Source organism: Corvus hawaiiensis, chromosome 8 (genome assembly GCF_020740725.1).
Source record: "Corvus hawaiiensis isolate bCorHaw1 chromosome 8, bCorHaw1.pri.cur, whole genome shotgun sequence".
In the NCBI taxonomy this organism is placed as follows: domain Eukaryota; kingdom Metazoa; phylum Chordata; class Aves; order Passeriformes; family Corvidae; genus Corvus; species Corvus hawaiiensis.
The window spans coordinates 36,498,367-36,515,256 of NC_063220.1; the positions used below are offsets into that span (position 1 = coordinate 36,498,367).

At 44.2% G+C, this 16,890-nt stretch overlaps 1 protein-coding gene across 8 annotated transcripts in view; it reads left to right on the top strand.

Moving 5' to 3' along the window:
* The window catches only part of PCDH15 (protocadherin related 15), a 711,356-nt gene that overhangs the window by 198,274 nt on the left and 496,192 nt on the right, over nt 1-16,890 (top strand). The window lies entirely within an intron of this gene.

Below are 16,890 nucleotides of genomic sequence, written 5' to 3' on the forward strand. Positions count from 1 at the left end.
AACAAAGGTGTTAAAGGAAATAGAGGAAATACAGGGCCGTGGATAATTTTTTTTTTTTTGTAATTGTACTAATAGGGAATTCTTTCTATGTTTTGTTTTCTCACCTCTCTGTTAATTAAGACACCTGCTTATTCATGTGTTTGATAACAAGTGAAAATGGTGTCCTCCACTTGTCCAGTTCTGCTCTTCCATGCAGGGGAACATTTTTCGCTTGCTTAAAGAACAATTAACACAAAAGTCATCACAGAACACAGGGCCATTGCAAAAAAGAAAATAAGGGCAATTGTGTATTTTCCTGGTGAGCAGAAAAAAGACCTTTGCCTTGATTCCTGATTGCTCCTGACAAAGCAAACAGCCATCTCCAGGATGATTTGCAAAATGTATCCCCATCACATTCTTGACCAGGAGAACTGGAGAGGGACTTTGGACAAGGGATGGAGTGAGAGGACAAGGGGGGGATGGTTTCAAACAGGCACAGGGAAATATAAGTGAGATACACGGACGGAATTGTTCCCTGGGAGGGTGGGCAGGCCCTGGCACAGGGTGCCCAGAGCAGCTGGGGCTGCCCCTGGATCCCTGGCAGTGTCCAAGGCCAGGCTGGACATTGGGGCTTGGAGCAGCCTGGGACAGTGGAAGGTGTCCCTGCCCATGGCAGGGGTGGCACTGGATGGGCTTTGAGGTGCCTTTCAACACAAACCAGTGTGGGATTTTATGAACAGGTGAGAATCCTCTTTTCCTTAAGTCTCCAAAGGTATCTGTTACAGCTCACATCATGGGAAAAATGGATAAAACTTAATTGCTTGTTACTTGTAAAACATCAAAGGGAGCATCCTGCCACCAGCACAGCAGGATTTGAATAACGTCCATGCAACAGTCCTCACAAAACCTTATCTGCAGTTTAGGGGGGAGTGTCTCCCTTAAATAACTAAAAATCTTGATCAAAGAAAGCACAACTAAGCATAAATACATGGAACTACCAAAAAATACTCAAAGTAAACGAGCAAAACAGTCGGCTCTGGAAAGCCTCTCAGCTGCTGGAATCTGACATTCCCTGAGCCAGAGTGGGGTAAAGAATTGCAGCCATTTTTCTTACTCTGCATGACAGAATCTCCAGCATGTAATGGGATGGGGATTCCCTTGGTACCTGTGCTGGTTTTGGCTGTGGTAGAGTTCATCTTCTTCCCAGTGACTGGAATGGGGTTGTGTTTTGGATTTGTGCTGTGCTCTCGTGCTCCACAAAAACTCTAATGACTTTCACAGGTCTTGGTTTAGAGACAAATTTAGGAGAAAATACTCTGGAATTAGTGTTTCCTCTAAAGAAAAGGGCTTCAGCAATCCCTTTTTGCCAGTGAGAAAAATGAATACCAGTGTGTGAAAATGAAAAAAACCCCCAAACCAACTATTTATTGACAAACAAAGTGCCCGCACGGCACAGGAAAAAAATGAATGAATGCTAGAACCATCAGAACATTACCCCCTGCCCCCCCCCCGGCAGAACAAAGAAACCCAAAATAGCAGGGGAAGGAACAAACCGGCTGGCCGCATGGCAGGGGGAACAAAAGGGGACCGGCTTGTTGTCTCAGGAAGGAAAAAATCGTTCACGCAGGAGCTCGGGCAAAACCGATGGGAACCTGCTGAACCTCTGGCGGCGGTCTCCTCCTCACAGCAGATGAAGCTGGTGGGTTTTGGTGTCCTTTCTCTTGTTGGTTCGGCTTTTCCCAAGCTCTGGGGCCGGGCGGAGTGGTTACCGCGGCTCCCCGCAGGTCCCCGTCTCCCAGCGATTGTCTGATCTCGGACCAAAACCAAGCCGAACGGTTCAAGAAAAAGCAAAAGCTGCTGAAGGACAAAAGCCTCTCCAGGCCAGGGAAAGGGGAAAAAAGAAACTTCCTGCATAAGCTAGCAAACAAACAAGCTAGTTAAGCAACAAAGCAGCCGCTGATCTGCACCACACCGAGCACGCCGGGAGTGAGGCTTTGAACAAAGCCCGCGCAGGAGCCCCCAGGGCTCCTGCCCCTGCTCCGGACTCACCCTAAAGCGACAGCAGCCATTTCTGGGCATAAGGCAGGCGAGTAGGGAGTAGAGTGTCATCATAAAATCACCCCAAGACAACACGGTAGTTTTTCACATGTTTGAAGCACATGAGCCTGTTGGAGTCACACAGGAAGCAGACAGGGAAAGGGATTCTCTGCTTCAAGCACAGAAAGCACTGAAAAAGTAACAGCCTAGCCCTCCTTTAGTGCAAATCAGCATCCTACAAACGCCAAGGAATGCTTTTCCAGCCTTGTTGCCCACCCACTGCCCCCTTGGCATATTTTTTTCTGAAGGATACAGCACAGCAGGAAGTAACTGGATACAATTTTTTTTCTGTCTACAGTCCTACAGACTCCTCTTCGTGTGCCCATCGTTAAAGGCAGCAGGAGTTTCACAGTAAGAAACCTCTCGGAGCTACTAATTCAATCCCCTGGGAGGAAGTTCAGCACTTATCAGCATCTTCTTCCTTTTTTATTAGAAATGAAGGCACGACCCTAAAGTAAAAGGAAACACATTGGCAACTGTCTGCTCTTGGGAAGACATCACCAATAATTCTGTCATGAAAATAAGTGTACAGCCCATAGCAGTGCTGTTATTTAAGTCTGTTAGCACCCTTGGAGTGATATCTCACAATTATTTCACCCCAGCACCTAGCAGCTGCTGCTTTCAGGTAATTTGGGATATAAGGAGTTATCAAAATGTTCATGTAGTCAATGCTTTCTGCTTTAGAGAAGGAAATAAATCGGATTTTTAGTTGTTTTCTCGTACTATGCCAATCTCTGGCCCTGAAAGCAAGCAATCCTTTTTACAGACTTTTAGGATTTTTCTTTGTTAAAAGTAACTGCAATGCAAATGCTAACACCTGCAGCCACGTAAGATCTGTGATATTTTAATAACATTTGCTAATCATTTTCGTGTCCTTTGTAACTCCTTTGAAGCTCAGTTTCTTACAACTGCATCCTAATACACATCTTCTTTTAATATCACTGTTTTCAAAATGTCAGATTAATTCTTTAACGATCTTGTTGACACCCGAAAGCTTTTGAGCTTCCATCAGATAAAACAAAGCTCTCTTAGCCCAGCATCAATCTCCAGATGTTATTAACTTTGCTTTGTGTTTTGTGCAGACACCTGAAATATTACATGCAATTAAGAGCCTTTTGATCTTCAAAGGCTGACGTGCAGGGGGTGAAACGATCCCTGGGTGCCAGAGTCACAGGGACATCTGCTCTTGGATTAATTTCCCAAAGCCCAGACAATTTCCACTGATTTCACAACATATCCTGCATGAAATACGTCTGCACTTTTTACCAGATAGATGAAAGGAGACATTAAAGCTTGTTTGTCTCTCCGGATTGGTTTAAAAATCTTCTGTAACGTATTTTTAAACTAATATTCAACCTCATGTTTTAAATAGTCAGAACTATTTAGCAGTCCAAAATCATGAAAATTAGTACAAGGTCCAACAGCCAATAAGTACTGAATGTCCCAAACAAAAGCCCCCTTTCCAGGTGTTCTCGTTGTTCCTTTATACAAGGCTGGGTGGCCACATGTTTCAGATGGCTTCAGAAAATTGGGGCTTTTTTGGCTCCAGAAGTTGGGCCAATCACTTGAACAAATAAATCAGAATTGTGATGCACTGAGACCATCCCAGGCTAATCAGATGTGGGATGGTGGAAAATCCAGAACTTTCTGAATGGGATTGAAAACCAAGTGATCCCATCCACTGTGTCCCCAAATCCATGGGGTTTGGCAGGTCTGGGACAATATTCCTTTGTCATTCACATCTTACCCAATTGCTTTGCTGCCAACCTCTTCTGAATGTGTGGTTTCAATCCCATATTCAAGGATCAAACAGCCCCAGGCACAAAAGTCTTCCTAAATTCAAGTGTTGAATATCTGAAGGCCTTTTGTAGCTGTGAGCTCTACACTGAGTGTGGACAATACAAATGAGGGCAGAGCAACAAGATTTATAATGATAAAAAAATTCTAATTTACAATTTCACCATTTGCTTATCATGGGAAACAGATGGAAAATTATTTCCCTGAATGAAATCTACAGTGAAATTCCAAGTAGAGGTTCTCTCATCAGAGGAATGTGTTTCTGAAAAAATCTGTAAAAAACAACATCTGGCTAAAAACACAACCCACCACTCAGCTGGAGCTTGATTTCCTGCAAGAAAGTGCACGGTGGGATTGCTTGGAGTGAAGGCAGGGGGAAATTCCTGGTCCTCACAGTCTTTTTGAAGGGAAAAATGCCCAAATGGGTAAGAAATATCCAAGTACTTCTGAAAACCTCAAGTATTTCTAGAGCCCTGCCAAGTGAGTAGAGATCTCCATCACAAAATGAAGATTTCATTTCAGTGGGAGAAAAAAATGCATTGGGAAGATCAATCCTGTGAAAGATGAAGAACAGTGCAGTAGTTGAAAGAGAAGGAAAAGGAATATAAAGCCATCCTAATTCCATTTGAAAGCACAATATAGAATTTTGTATAGCCTTAGAAACCCCTGATTGCTCACAAACCAAGAAGAAACACACTCTGTGTGTCAGCTGTAGATAACTCTTACATTCTGCTGCTTCCCTGCTGCTTCCCTGTGTATTGTATTGCTCTTTCAAGCCTCCCAAAGTCCTTGCCTCATGAACCATGGATATAATTCCAATATATTTTCCCCATCATCATCTGCTTACAGACCTTTACGATCCGTGCTCATTCCAAACCAGTTTTCCCACTTGCCTGTACTGACAAGGCACAAATTTTGCCACAGGGCCACAGCCCAGGCTGGCTCAGCCCTTGGTCCCAGTGGGGATCTTTAGGTACAACCTGAATTATTAAAAATGAACACAGGACCCTGAGGAGCTTCCAAACCACTGAAATAAAAAAATTCCATGTATTCCCTCCTGTGGGTGGGAATCCACAAGAACTTGTAGACAAAGCAGACCTTAAAAATGCTCCAAATCTCTTCGTTTTTCTCTTATTTCAGAAAACAAACCACCACCAAATTAATGTCTTCAGTATTTTTCTTCTAAGTCATATTACAGAGGGCTGTGTTCTCTTACTTTTCCTTCCACGTATAACCACCTACTTCCATACCCATGGAAACATTCCAGCTGCAAAGAAATATCTCCTGACATAATTGTGAAAAATTACAGCAAGCAATTTTTTTCTCCTGTTCCTTTTCTGCTTCTATTTTAAAAACTAAAATTAGATTTGATCCAATTTCTTGGTTTCCAGATGAATAAGCTGGTCTTGGTTCACAGAGCTGGGAATTGCTATTAACTGATAATAGAAATGAATAGACCAAAAGTATTTTAAAAATATCATGTCAAATTTTGGTTTTAGTTTTAAAAGCTAGATTTGATTAAGTAATCAAATACTTTTTAATCTTCATATTAACCAAAGGAAATTTGAGAACATTTAGTATCAGCATCTATTAAATGAAAATTACAGATATGAAAAGTCCCAGTTTTCATTTCAGGATTGGCCTGCATGTTTAAAATAGATTGGATAACGCTCCAAAGATGTGAAACATTGGATCTGGGAATAAACCATACCTTGTGAGTTGAAGCAAAAGCTTTCCAAGAACATTTTGGGGAAGTATCTTCTGCGTTTAGCTGAAGATAGGAAGATTTCAGCAGAGTTTTTCCTACTGTTTGTAAAGAAACATTTTGATCCTGTGTCCTTTGGCCTGCCTGAGGAAAATTTTAAAACCCCCCACATTTTCCTTTGGATTGTCTGTTCCTTTTTGCTGTGCGTGGGATCTTGCTGAGGCATCACTCAGGCACACACATCCCCTGGAGGCACAAACCCAGCAGGGGCTGGGGTCTCATCTGCTCCCATAGGGAAGGTGAAAGGACATCTTGGCTGGGAGCTTTCTCCAGCCTTTCTTCCCTTTGGAAAAAGCCCTCTGTAGGCACCCCACAGGTTTGGAACTCTGTGGTGAGAAAGCGAAGTCACACACAACTGGGGAGCAGATCTCAGACACCATTTCCAGAGAATCACAAAATCCCAGAATGGTTTGGGCTGGAGGGAACTTAAATCCCATCCAGTTCCCCCTTCTGCCATGGGCAGGGACACCTTCCACTGTCCCAGGCTGCTCCAAGCCCCAATGTCCAGCCTGGCCTTGGACACTGCCAGGGATCCAGGGGCAGCCCCAGCTGCTCTGGGCACCCTGTGCCAGGGCCTGCCCACCCTCCCAGGGAACAATTCCTTCCCAAGATCCCATCCAGCCCTGCCCTCTGGCACTGGGAAGCCATTCCCTGTGTCCTGGCACTCCACGCTTTGTCCCAAGTCCCTCTCCAGCTGCTTTTCTTCCTCCTGTCATTTTCCTGCTCATGCGAAGCTCCACTTCTTTTTCTATTTTCCACTGTTACTTTCTCCTGCCTGTAGCAGAAAATATTCAGTCTCTTGATTTTCATGAGCAGCTGGTGCAGAGCCAGGACTTCTTGCCAGGCTTAAAAAAAGAGGAATTTTTATCTTAGTGACATTTGTTTTCTTGCTGGTGACTTAGAGGAACAGTCCCTTCTTAGGCCTTTTCCGCTCAATCATCATTTGATGATTCCTCTAAATCAGTGTAAGAGGAACTCAGAGATTCCCTGCCCTTGCTGCACATTGAACTACAATCTTAAGCATCCACGTAAGCAGTGTGAACCTAAATTTTATGAAACACTGACATTAGTGGGAATATTTGTATTTCTGAAAGTAAAAATCTGGTTTTGCACAGTAGAAGTCCTCACTCTCTTTAGCATCAGCTGTTTAAACAGGAACTAAAGCTTTCCAGCCAATAATTCCTAAGGAATGGAAGTCATTTCTGTTGAAAATGTATATTGTTTTAATCTGACAGAATTCTTAGAAATTGTTAATATTCCTCACTCTTTTCCAACCTTACATTGGGAACAGCCCAGGATATTGCAGGAGGATGTACCTCAATTGAAAATACCGATTTCTTCTTTCGTGCTTTTAACAGGCACTTATTTTCTTAATGCTGTAACTAAGTGGAGGGAGAAGGGTTTGAAGGGTAAGGTTTTATGGCTTTCTGCATTCCCTAACATTTCCAGGTATCCCAAGAACATGGAAGCACATTTTCCCTCCACTGGCAGGGGCAGTGGCTCAGTGACTGCCTCAGTTATCGTGGAAGATAAAGCTGATTTAATCAATGCACCCTTATTCCTTCATGAGCTCTGGGCCTGCATGATTTGACTTGACAAGTTCTTCATCATTTGTTTTGTGATTTCACATCCCCTTCAAGATGCAGTTCCCCAATTCCATGTGGGAATTGTCAGGTAGAAGCTGGTGAAATGAAGCTGACAAGTGTATTCTGTCAGGTTTAGTAAATTAGCATGTGAAGAATTCAGGCTTTGGGATGGCTGGAGCATCTACAGGAGAGGTTTCTGCCTTAGAGAGCCAGAAAAGAAGCCCAGCCTGTCTGTGGCACAGCATCTGGCTTGAGGTGACAGATTTTACATTTTCTATAGTTTCTATTTGGATTTGTTGTGCTCAAAAATCGATGAAATCAGAGGGAATGTCTGGGCTGTCCCAGCCATTCTAGAAAAACAGCAAATTTTATTGTTGTGCTACAAAACCACAAATTGTTCTGTGAGAAATTCCTATTTTGGTGCTGATTTATTGGATATCACATATTAAATCCTCACGTCCTGGATATTCTGGGGAACACTTTCAATAGAGTGTCTTTTACAACAAAAAGCCTGCCTGTGTTTACATTTTAAGGATTTTTGTGGCCCTCTCAGGACTATCCACACACTGAAACCAATAAAAATCATGTTGCTGCTGGAGCTTGACCTCCTTTTACATCAGAGTACCTTGTGCTGAGCAGCTTTATGTCCTTCCCTGATAGAGATTTAAAAAAGATGCATAAGAACACCCCCAAAACTCTCTGTGGAACTCCAGGAGTTGGAAATGTTTTCGATTTGTAGTCATGAGACAGAAAAAAAAATTCACTGAGATTTATTTGAGGTTGGCATTTCTGACTGGTTGTTTTTTACTACAAAACACTCTAAATCCAAGCTGTGCTGTGGGGGGAACAGCCTGGGTGTAACATAGTGCTGCTCGTGACCAGGGCACTTTTAGCCTGTTTAGTGCATTAAGTCCATTAAAGGCAAGCTCTGTGAGGGCAGTGTTTGATCTCTCCCTGGGATTCTGTACCCCAGCCTGCTTTTAAATGTGTTCCGTGCTCTACACGGTGTTTTAAGAATGTGAAAAAGGCAGTAACATCTGAAAGCACCAGGGAAATGGAAAATACAAGGGGGAAATTCTGGTTTTTAGTCTTTGCATGTGTGCTTGAGGTGAGTGCTGTCACCTCTTGGTGCTGTGGGGAGCCAGGAGTGAACATTCCCCTCTGTGAATGCACTTTGCAGTCACCTGGAGGGATCAGGGATTGTTTTTCCCTACTTTCTCCTGGCATTAGGCATGCTCACTTGGGACTGGTGCAGTTTGCCGGTTCCACAAGAGTCATTGTAGTCCTGGCCCATGTCACAGGTCTGAGCAATGACATCACAACTGAACCCCCCCTTGGTACACCCACTTGAGGACATTGGGTGTCAGCCCACCCAGGTAAGATATGTTCACTCAGTAAGCAAAGAATCTTTGACGTCACTCTGGATCTGAGCTTCTGCTCCTTGTGTTTTAACAAAACCGCCAATTTCGATGACTTTCAAATAATTTCCTCGTGGAGTCTTTTCAGCTTTACAGATACTGCATGGCTCTGAGATCAGCCTGAGATGCTGGCAGATCTTGTCATGTGCAGCCTTGACTAATTGCAAACTGGGGTGATCAGTCTTTCTATCAGCCCCTCCCAGTGCAATGCGCGGGAAAACGGTGCTGGGAAAAGGCACTTCTGCTGGAGTTTGGCAGAGGTTTGGAACGGTTCAGTGTGCTTCCAGAGACAAGCCCGCAGGCAGCTGATGTGTGGAATGAGCCCTCTGACAGCTGCATAAAGTGTCAGCAGCTGTCAGAATTGGAAATGTCTGTCACCACCAGGGTAGCACAGCAAGAGATCCAATTTGTGTATTTGCTGCCTGCACAAGGAAAGGGTGCAGGGCAGAAATCCATCGATGGTTTTTCCTTGCTGGTCTTAAGAATTTAAAAATATTTAATAGCCAGGGCCTGTGTGATCTCTGCTTGCTCTTCTAGAGCAGGCAGTGACCTTCCAATGCCATAACACTAGGAAAATTCCCTGCAAATCTTATGAGGAATGATTTTCCTGATTGCTTTGTTTCTTTTTCTACCTAAGAACGTATTCTTACCAAATTTATTTCTGGACATGGTGGCAACATCTTCCCAGTTCCCTTTGTATTTTTGGATAACACCTGCTGACTATTCCTCATCTATGAGAGTCCCTGTCTTGAGAGCATTTGGTGAAGAAACCTCCCTTTTCCAGTCTTTCCACATCTTCCCTCTTTGTCCAGATTTTGGAATGAATATACAGAATTTTGGCTTTGGCAGGTGAATGCACAGTCAGGGAAGGGAAGGGAAAGGAGGGGAGGGGAGGGGAGGGGAGGGGAGGGGAGGGGAGGGGGAGGGGAGGGGAGGGGGAGGGGGAGAGAAAGGAAGGCAAGGCAAGGCAAAAGGCAAGGCAAGGCAAGATGACTGATCACTTCTTGTGATGAGAGTCACTACTGAAATGGGCACAGTGCACTGACAGCTGTGAGTTATGCCAGGGAGAGTGGTTTTAGCTTGGGAAAGGTGATTTGGTCTTTATTTCCAGCTCAGATGTTCACGTTGTACAGAACACGCAGAACTGATACTTATTTTTTGTTAAATTTCTCTAATTCAGAATGCTGAGCCACAGCCACGGTTTGTCGCTGACCTAAGAACAATTTCCTATGAACTCAACAATTCAAGTGCTCTCTTAAGCTTAACAAGGGAAATTTGGAATCCTGAGCCACCCAAGATGATGAGTAAAATAGTGCTTGGAATTGATGAGTAAAATAATGCTTGGAATATTCCTTTGATGAGTTCCTATAACCTGGATTCCTTAAGGTGTGCACTCCACTTACTGAGGGAAGTGCCACACACCAGAGCTGCAGAGCAAGAGCAAAGCCCACACTTTCAAAAATGGTGGTATTAAACCAAATTACTTCTTAAAAAAGGATGCCTGCATTTGTCAGAGGGGCTTTCCATCTCACTGTAGCCATGGGTGCTGACCCGTTCCAGCACAGTGCCACTGCACAGCCTTCAAGGCACAGCTGAAGTGTTTAGGGACATCTGTTTGTGTATTTTAGCAGATTCAGAAAGAGCAGAAATTGTTGATTTGTGAAGCAAAACTATTTGGTTGGAGTAGAAAACCTCGTAATTCCATCTCCTGTTTTTCCATGCTTATATCCTTTTATCTCATGTTGGTTTGGCTGGATGTTGTTAATGTGGAACCAAACATAGAATCATGGAATTATTTAGGCTGGAAAAGCCCTCCCAGCCCATGGAGTCCAGGCTGTGCCCGATGCCCACCTTGTCCCCAGCCCAGAGCACTGAGTGCCACCTCCAGCCCTTCCTTGGACATCTCCAGGCATGGGCACTCCAAAGCTCCCTGGGCAGCCCCTGCCAAGGCCTGAGCACCCTTTCCATGGGGAAATTCCTGCTGCTGTCCAAGCTGAGCCTCCCCTGGCCCAGCCTGAGGCCGTTTCCCCTTGTCCTGTCCCTGTTCCCTGGCAGCAGAGCCCGACCCCCCCGGCTGCCCCCTCCTGTCAGGGACTTGTGCAGAGCCACAGAGTCCCCCCTGAGCCTCCTTTGCTCCAGGCTCAGCCCCTTTCCCAGCTCTCTCAGCCGCTCCTCACAGGACTGACTCGCTAAAACTTACCCTACATTCCATAATGTAGAACTCCCTTCCTGCTTTACACAAGGTGCTTTCACATTAGAGCAGCTGTACTCGTGCAGGTCTCATTTTTGTTACATAGGCCATGTATAAATTGATGTAAATGTATATAAAATAAGAGCTAGTAAGTCTGATTCTGCATATTTTACAGACCTGCCAGCATTGACAGATCAAACCAGTTAACCAGATTTCTTACTCGGTTTTTCTGACTGTAAAAGGTTTAAATGCATCTTCATCTTCCAGCATCTGACAGCAGCGGTCCCTGATCATGTGATGACTACTTTGCATTTGTTTCCTGTGGTCTGTTCAAGGTCAGTAATGGATCAGATGTGTGCAGGGCTTTGTGGACACTCAGTGCCCAGGGTCAGTTGGATGTTTCTCCCTGGGATTGAGCTCACCATTGTCGTGTTCTCCAGGAGCTCCACTGGGTTCAGGGAGATGGCTCGAGGCAGGAGGTGCTGCTTGGTTTGGGCAGAGCTGGTTCTTCTGTAACTGCTGTGGGTGAGGCTTTGGAGAGGGCAGTGCTTGGTCAGCAGCACTGGCTTTGTAGGCAGGGTGGGGTTTGCTGTGGTTATCCTCAGGAAGCCCCGTTTGATGTTACTTGGGGTTATTTTGGGGTATGTAGATGTAAGACATCTCAGACAATTCTCAAATGCTCTGTTAATATGGGCACAGGTCTCTCACGTTTTATGGCTGTGCATGCAACTTCGACATGAAGAGATGATCAGAGGGATGGAGCAGCTCTGCTGGGAGGAAAGGCTGGGAGAACTGGGGGTGCTCAGCCTGGAGAGGAGAAACTTTGGAGTGACCTCATTGTGGCCTTGCAGGGCCTGAAGGAGCTGCAAGAAACATGGAGGGAGACTCTTTACAAGGGCTGGAGGGCCAGGACACAGGGAATGGCTTCCCAGTGCCAGAGGGCAGGGCTGGATGGGATATTGGGCAGGAATTGTTCCCTGGCAGGGTGGGCAGGCCCTGGCACAGGGTGCCCAGAGAAGCCCCTGGATCCCTGGCAGTGTCCAAGGCCAGGCTGGACATTGGGGCTTGGAGCAGCCTGGGACAGTGGGAGGTGTCCCTGCCCATGGCAGGGGATGGCACTGGATGGGCTTTGAGGTCCCTTCCCACCTAAACCATTCCATGATTCTGTAAAGAGTGGTTCTATCCATCTAAATTTGACTTTCTGGCACTAAAGCAAAAATGAGTTTCCTCCTATTTGGAAATGACGTGACAGTGTCCTCTGGTGGCCTGACAGCTGGAGTTCTACTGCATCTGCTGCTTGCTCACCTTTTTTTTTTTACTTTTCCATTTTAATTAGAAGGAATTGTGTCATAATTGCAAACAAAAGGGCTGGACTTTAGTCATTAGCAGGAATTTATAGAATAATGTTATAGTGTGTGTATATTTCTTCTGCAGTAGCCTGATGACTGATAGGAAGGGCAGGGACAAGTTTCTTAAGGACATTTCATACATATATACATGTATATTTATATTTATTATACACCTGGGGTACACCTGCACAGGTGAAGCTTCAAGGAAATCCCTGAGATTGAAACTAGGAATTATTGACAAACTTATTGCATAATACAGCATTAAAGGATAAAAGTAAAACCTTCTGGCACTACTAATCTATTAACTGGAGTGGAGATTTATTATTTTTGCCCTATATTTGTCTGTGTAGACAGAACTTCAAGCCAGAGTCTGCTCTCCAAGAGCCCTTGACCCGTAGGGCTCAGTTTTAGGTTCCAAAATTTAATGCATTTTAACCCAAGCATGGCTTCATCTCTCCAGACCAAGGAATATTAACTGATTCCCTGCAACAGGGTATAAATATCTGCTTCCCAAAAGGAATGCTGGTTGGAATATTAATGGCAGAATTCAGTTAATCCAGAAACCAAGGAAGACGGAAAGTCGCCTTTAAAGCTCCTCATGATGCAGATTTTGAGTCTTTCACTTTGTCAAGTGCTTTTCATTCAAACTGAGAGAAGAAGTTTGTAGGGGTTTTGTTTGCCTTGAGACTGCATTTTTGGAAGCTAAAAAACTGAAGAAAAAGTTCAGCAGGTGCTCCAGATGTTTGAGGTTTCTGCAAATAAGAACAGGTTCTGGATAAACACGCAACAAAAAAAATGGTGGGCAAATCCCTGTGGAATCCCAGAATGGTTTGGGTTGGAAAGGACCTTAAAAATCATCCAATTCCACCCCCCTGCCATGGGCAGTGGGACACCTCCCACTGTCACAGGTTGCTCCAAGCCCTGTCCAACCTGGCCTTGGACACTTCACTTTTAACCCTCTGAATGCTGAGCTGGTTTTTCAACTTACAGGGAAAACCTCCAAGATGAAGTGTTGGAATTCAGGAAACTCTTGTAGTTCTTGTCTGGGAAATTTTCTGGTCCTGGAAGTTGCAAATGGCTGCCTAAATCCTGTAAGGGAATTTTCAAAAATGGACAGAGAAATGGCTTTCTCACAGAGAAATTATTTGAGGGCCTGACTCCCATTTCTACCTTAGAAAATGTTGCCTTTATTTAATTTTTGGTTCCAAAGTGAAATTGTTGAGGACTGTTGTATTAGTGATGGCATTTTTGATCTGAGCAGAGTCTGACCCAGACATGGGTGAGTGCAGTTGTAGTTTGGGTATTTCAACAGCTTGATTCTTCTGTCCAAAAATAGAAAATATCTGCTATGAAAATGTTGCTTACAAACACAGTCTGATTTATGAGCCTTCTGAAGATCTATTTACACGGCTAAGGAAATGTGCCAATTAGGTGGGGTGGGACAAAGTAGTTTAAAGCCATAATTAACAAAACAAATCAGACACTCTGATGGTTCTTATCTTTCTTCTAAATAATGAGCACACTTTCCCTGTGGTTAGAAAGGTCAACTCTGGATCCATATTTGATTCCCTATTTGGCCATTTAAAATATAGTGAAAATGCTGGAATGGGATCCCAAGTACCAGGAAACTGAGAGTCTGCATGGAATTTTGTTTGCCTCTCATTCTCACCCTTCAAATGTCATGTTCAGGTAGTGATTCTTCCACCATTCCCTCCTTGATTGCTGTTATTAGCTCATCCTTCCACTTTGGAAGAGACAGGGAGTGAAACTTTTTCAGGAACACTGATTTCTCCCCACTAACTCACCCCTTTTCTCCTCTTGATCACATCACTTGGTTCTCACCAATGCCTCACTATCCTCCGTCATTTCTCTTGGATTTCTATTCAATATCTTGTTTGTATCCAAATGTAGAGAAAAGACCTGTGAGGTTTTGTCCAGGTGTGGTCCCCCCTCCCAGCTCTGGGATATGGGACAGTGTACTAGTTTGAAAACCAACCAGTCGGAAACTCCAAGTCAGAACAATTTAATAGGAAAATTAAAATAAAGGTGGAAAACACTGGCTTAAACTGACAGAGTCAGGATACAACCTGATCAGGGTGGTGGTAGGAGTCCCATTAAATGGTGGCTGCAGTCCTGTTGGAGTGATGGATGTGGTTCTGTTGAAGTGGTGATCCTGTAGTGAAGTCTGGTCCTTCTCTGGAGGTCCAGTGGTGATTATGGAGCTCTTGTCCTCTGGGAACCCAGTAGGTCAGGGCTGAGTGTGCTGTTCCAAACCTCAGGTTATATCCAGGTGGGAATGCTTGGTCCCTCCCCCTGGGTGGAGCATCTCCCAGTGGGATGATGTAATTTTATGAGTCAGGCAGTGAGACTTGCTGGCCCATCAGTAGAAGATATTCCCCAGAGGGAGTTACCAGGGATGAGTCATGGAAGAGATAAAGAACCCTGCCCCACCTGCTTTAACAGCTTATGAAGATGGTGATAGAATACATACCTTTGGTTGCATCTTACACTGTAACCTAAGACAGGCAGGTGACAGAGGACAGGATCCCTGTGCCATGTGTGCCATCTGCTCCTTCCCTTGTCAGCTGGATAAACAACTTCCCACCTGCTGTGTGCCACCAGTGCCGTGCAAAACAAAGGGGTGGGAGACAGAGCCTTGCTCTGTCTGAGGGAGTAGTTAGGATTTATTTCAGGGGAAGACATCCTGATATCATGATTTTGGGGAAAAAGCAGCAGCATTTGGATTGGAATCAAAGGAATGGTTAATCAGAGTAATAAACTTCCCAAATTCCAGAATAAAGGTAACCTATGACATTCGGATAACAGATTATGGATATGTAATGATTGGGGAATAATCAGAATCCCAGAAGGGTTTGGGTTGGAAGGGATCTTAAAGCTCATCCAGGGACACCTTCCACTATCCCAGGCTGCTCCAAGCCCAGTGTCCAGCCTGGCCTTGGACACTGCCAGGTATCCAGGGGCAGCCCCAGCTGCTCTGGGCACCCTGTGCCAGGGCCTGCCCACCCTGCCAGGGAACAATTCCTTCCCAATATCCCATCCATCCCTGCCCTCTGGCACTAGCAAGCCATTCCTTGTGTCCTGGCCCTCCATCCATTGGAAATAGTCTCCATCATATATTGCTTGATTTACTGGAAATTCATCTGGGAAAGTTTTCTGGGTCTCAGCACTAATGATCGGAGGATTTTTGCATTTTCTGTGTAAAACCTCTTAAACAGCACAGTAATATTTGTTTATTACTGTGAAGTGGTTCAAAACACAGCCTGGGGGTACCAAGGTGAAAATTAGTTTGGTGAGTAACACTGCATTATTGCGGACCGTCCAGAGTTAATCATGGTTAACAAAGAACCTAAACATTCATGCTGTCACCTGACTAATTGGCTTTCGACATCGAGATATTTTAGAAGATGAATTGTTCTGTCCAGCCAACATAAAGGTTCCGTGCCAAAAATAGCCTGCACTTCAAATGGAAAATAATTAAACAATCAATGTGCAGTCCAGAAATGTCTCCTGTTTTATTTTAAATCTTGCAAATGATTCATAGGAACGGCAGAAATGCTTCAAGAGACATTCTGTGGTGTGAACTCACGATTCAAGGCAGTGACTGCAAAGGTGGAGGGAGAAATCCCCTGAGAAATCAGCTGCACTTGTTCAGGGGTTGAAAAAGATAAACCTGCAAAATAAACTAATATAAATCAGTATAAAATTAGTATACAATAAATTCATTGGTAGTTTTGAGGTTGCAGCTACATCAAATGGATTTAAATTCTTTCCTGAATACTGGAACTTGGATTGAACACATCTGGACAGGCAATTCAAAGGTTCAATTTTTATTAGTGAAAGTTTTGGTTTTTAATTAATTAGCACTGTTTTTCAAATATTTTTCTTTTTTTTTCTGAGGGTGGTAATAGTTAAGTAAGACACATTTTTGTAGTCTTTTATTTATTTGAAATTTCTGAGGGAAACCCTTGAGTGGACAATTTTCTCCCCATTAGGAAAAACCTTGTAAAGTTTCAGTCCTGCAAGTGTCAGTTTGCGGGTTTTTTTTAGTATTTATCTCCCCTGTTTTGGCCCGTGTTATTCATTGCTGCTGCTTTTCAAAGAAATGTAGCATTGCTTTTTCATGGAAAATGTACCATTAAATTGCAGATGTCATGGATGAGAGCACTGTAACTGCAAGAAAAGAGATTTGACATGCAAATATGTCAGGATCTAATTCCATTCTTGCTGAAGTCAATGGGAATTGTAAAATTGACTTCAAATGGGGACGGAAGCAAACACACGATGCTGAGGTTAGAAATGAAAAGACCTTGCTGTTTTATCAGAGATGCTTCTTGTTGTCCTGGATCTGCAAAGCAGCACTGCTTCAGAGTACCTGGGTTTAATTATTTGTTTAATGATGTCAATGCAGCCTGCAGAGGAGTCTGTTCAAAGGCAGCAGAGCTGTGGTCCTGACAAGCACCGAGCGCTCTCCAGTGTCCTGGTAGTTCCATGGACAACATCAGGCTGGCAGTGGGACTCCAGTCCTGTGTTTGGCCACTGGGGACCTTTGATGAGTTCCTAGAGGAGCAGAACATGGGGGTGGATCAGTGGTTTCCTTGGGAATCTCCAGGTGCTTCCTGACAATCCTTTCGGCTCACGGCTCCGTCAAGCAAAGTGGTGACATCTTCTCTTATGATTGATTTTTTCC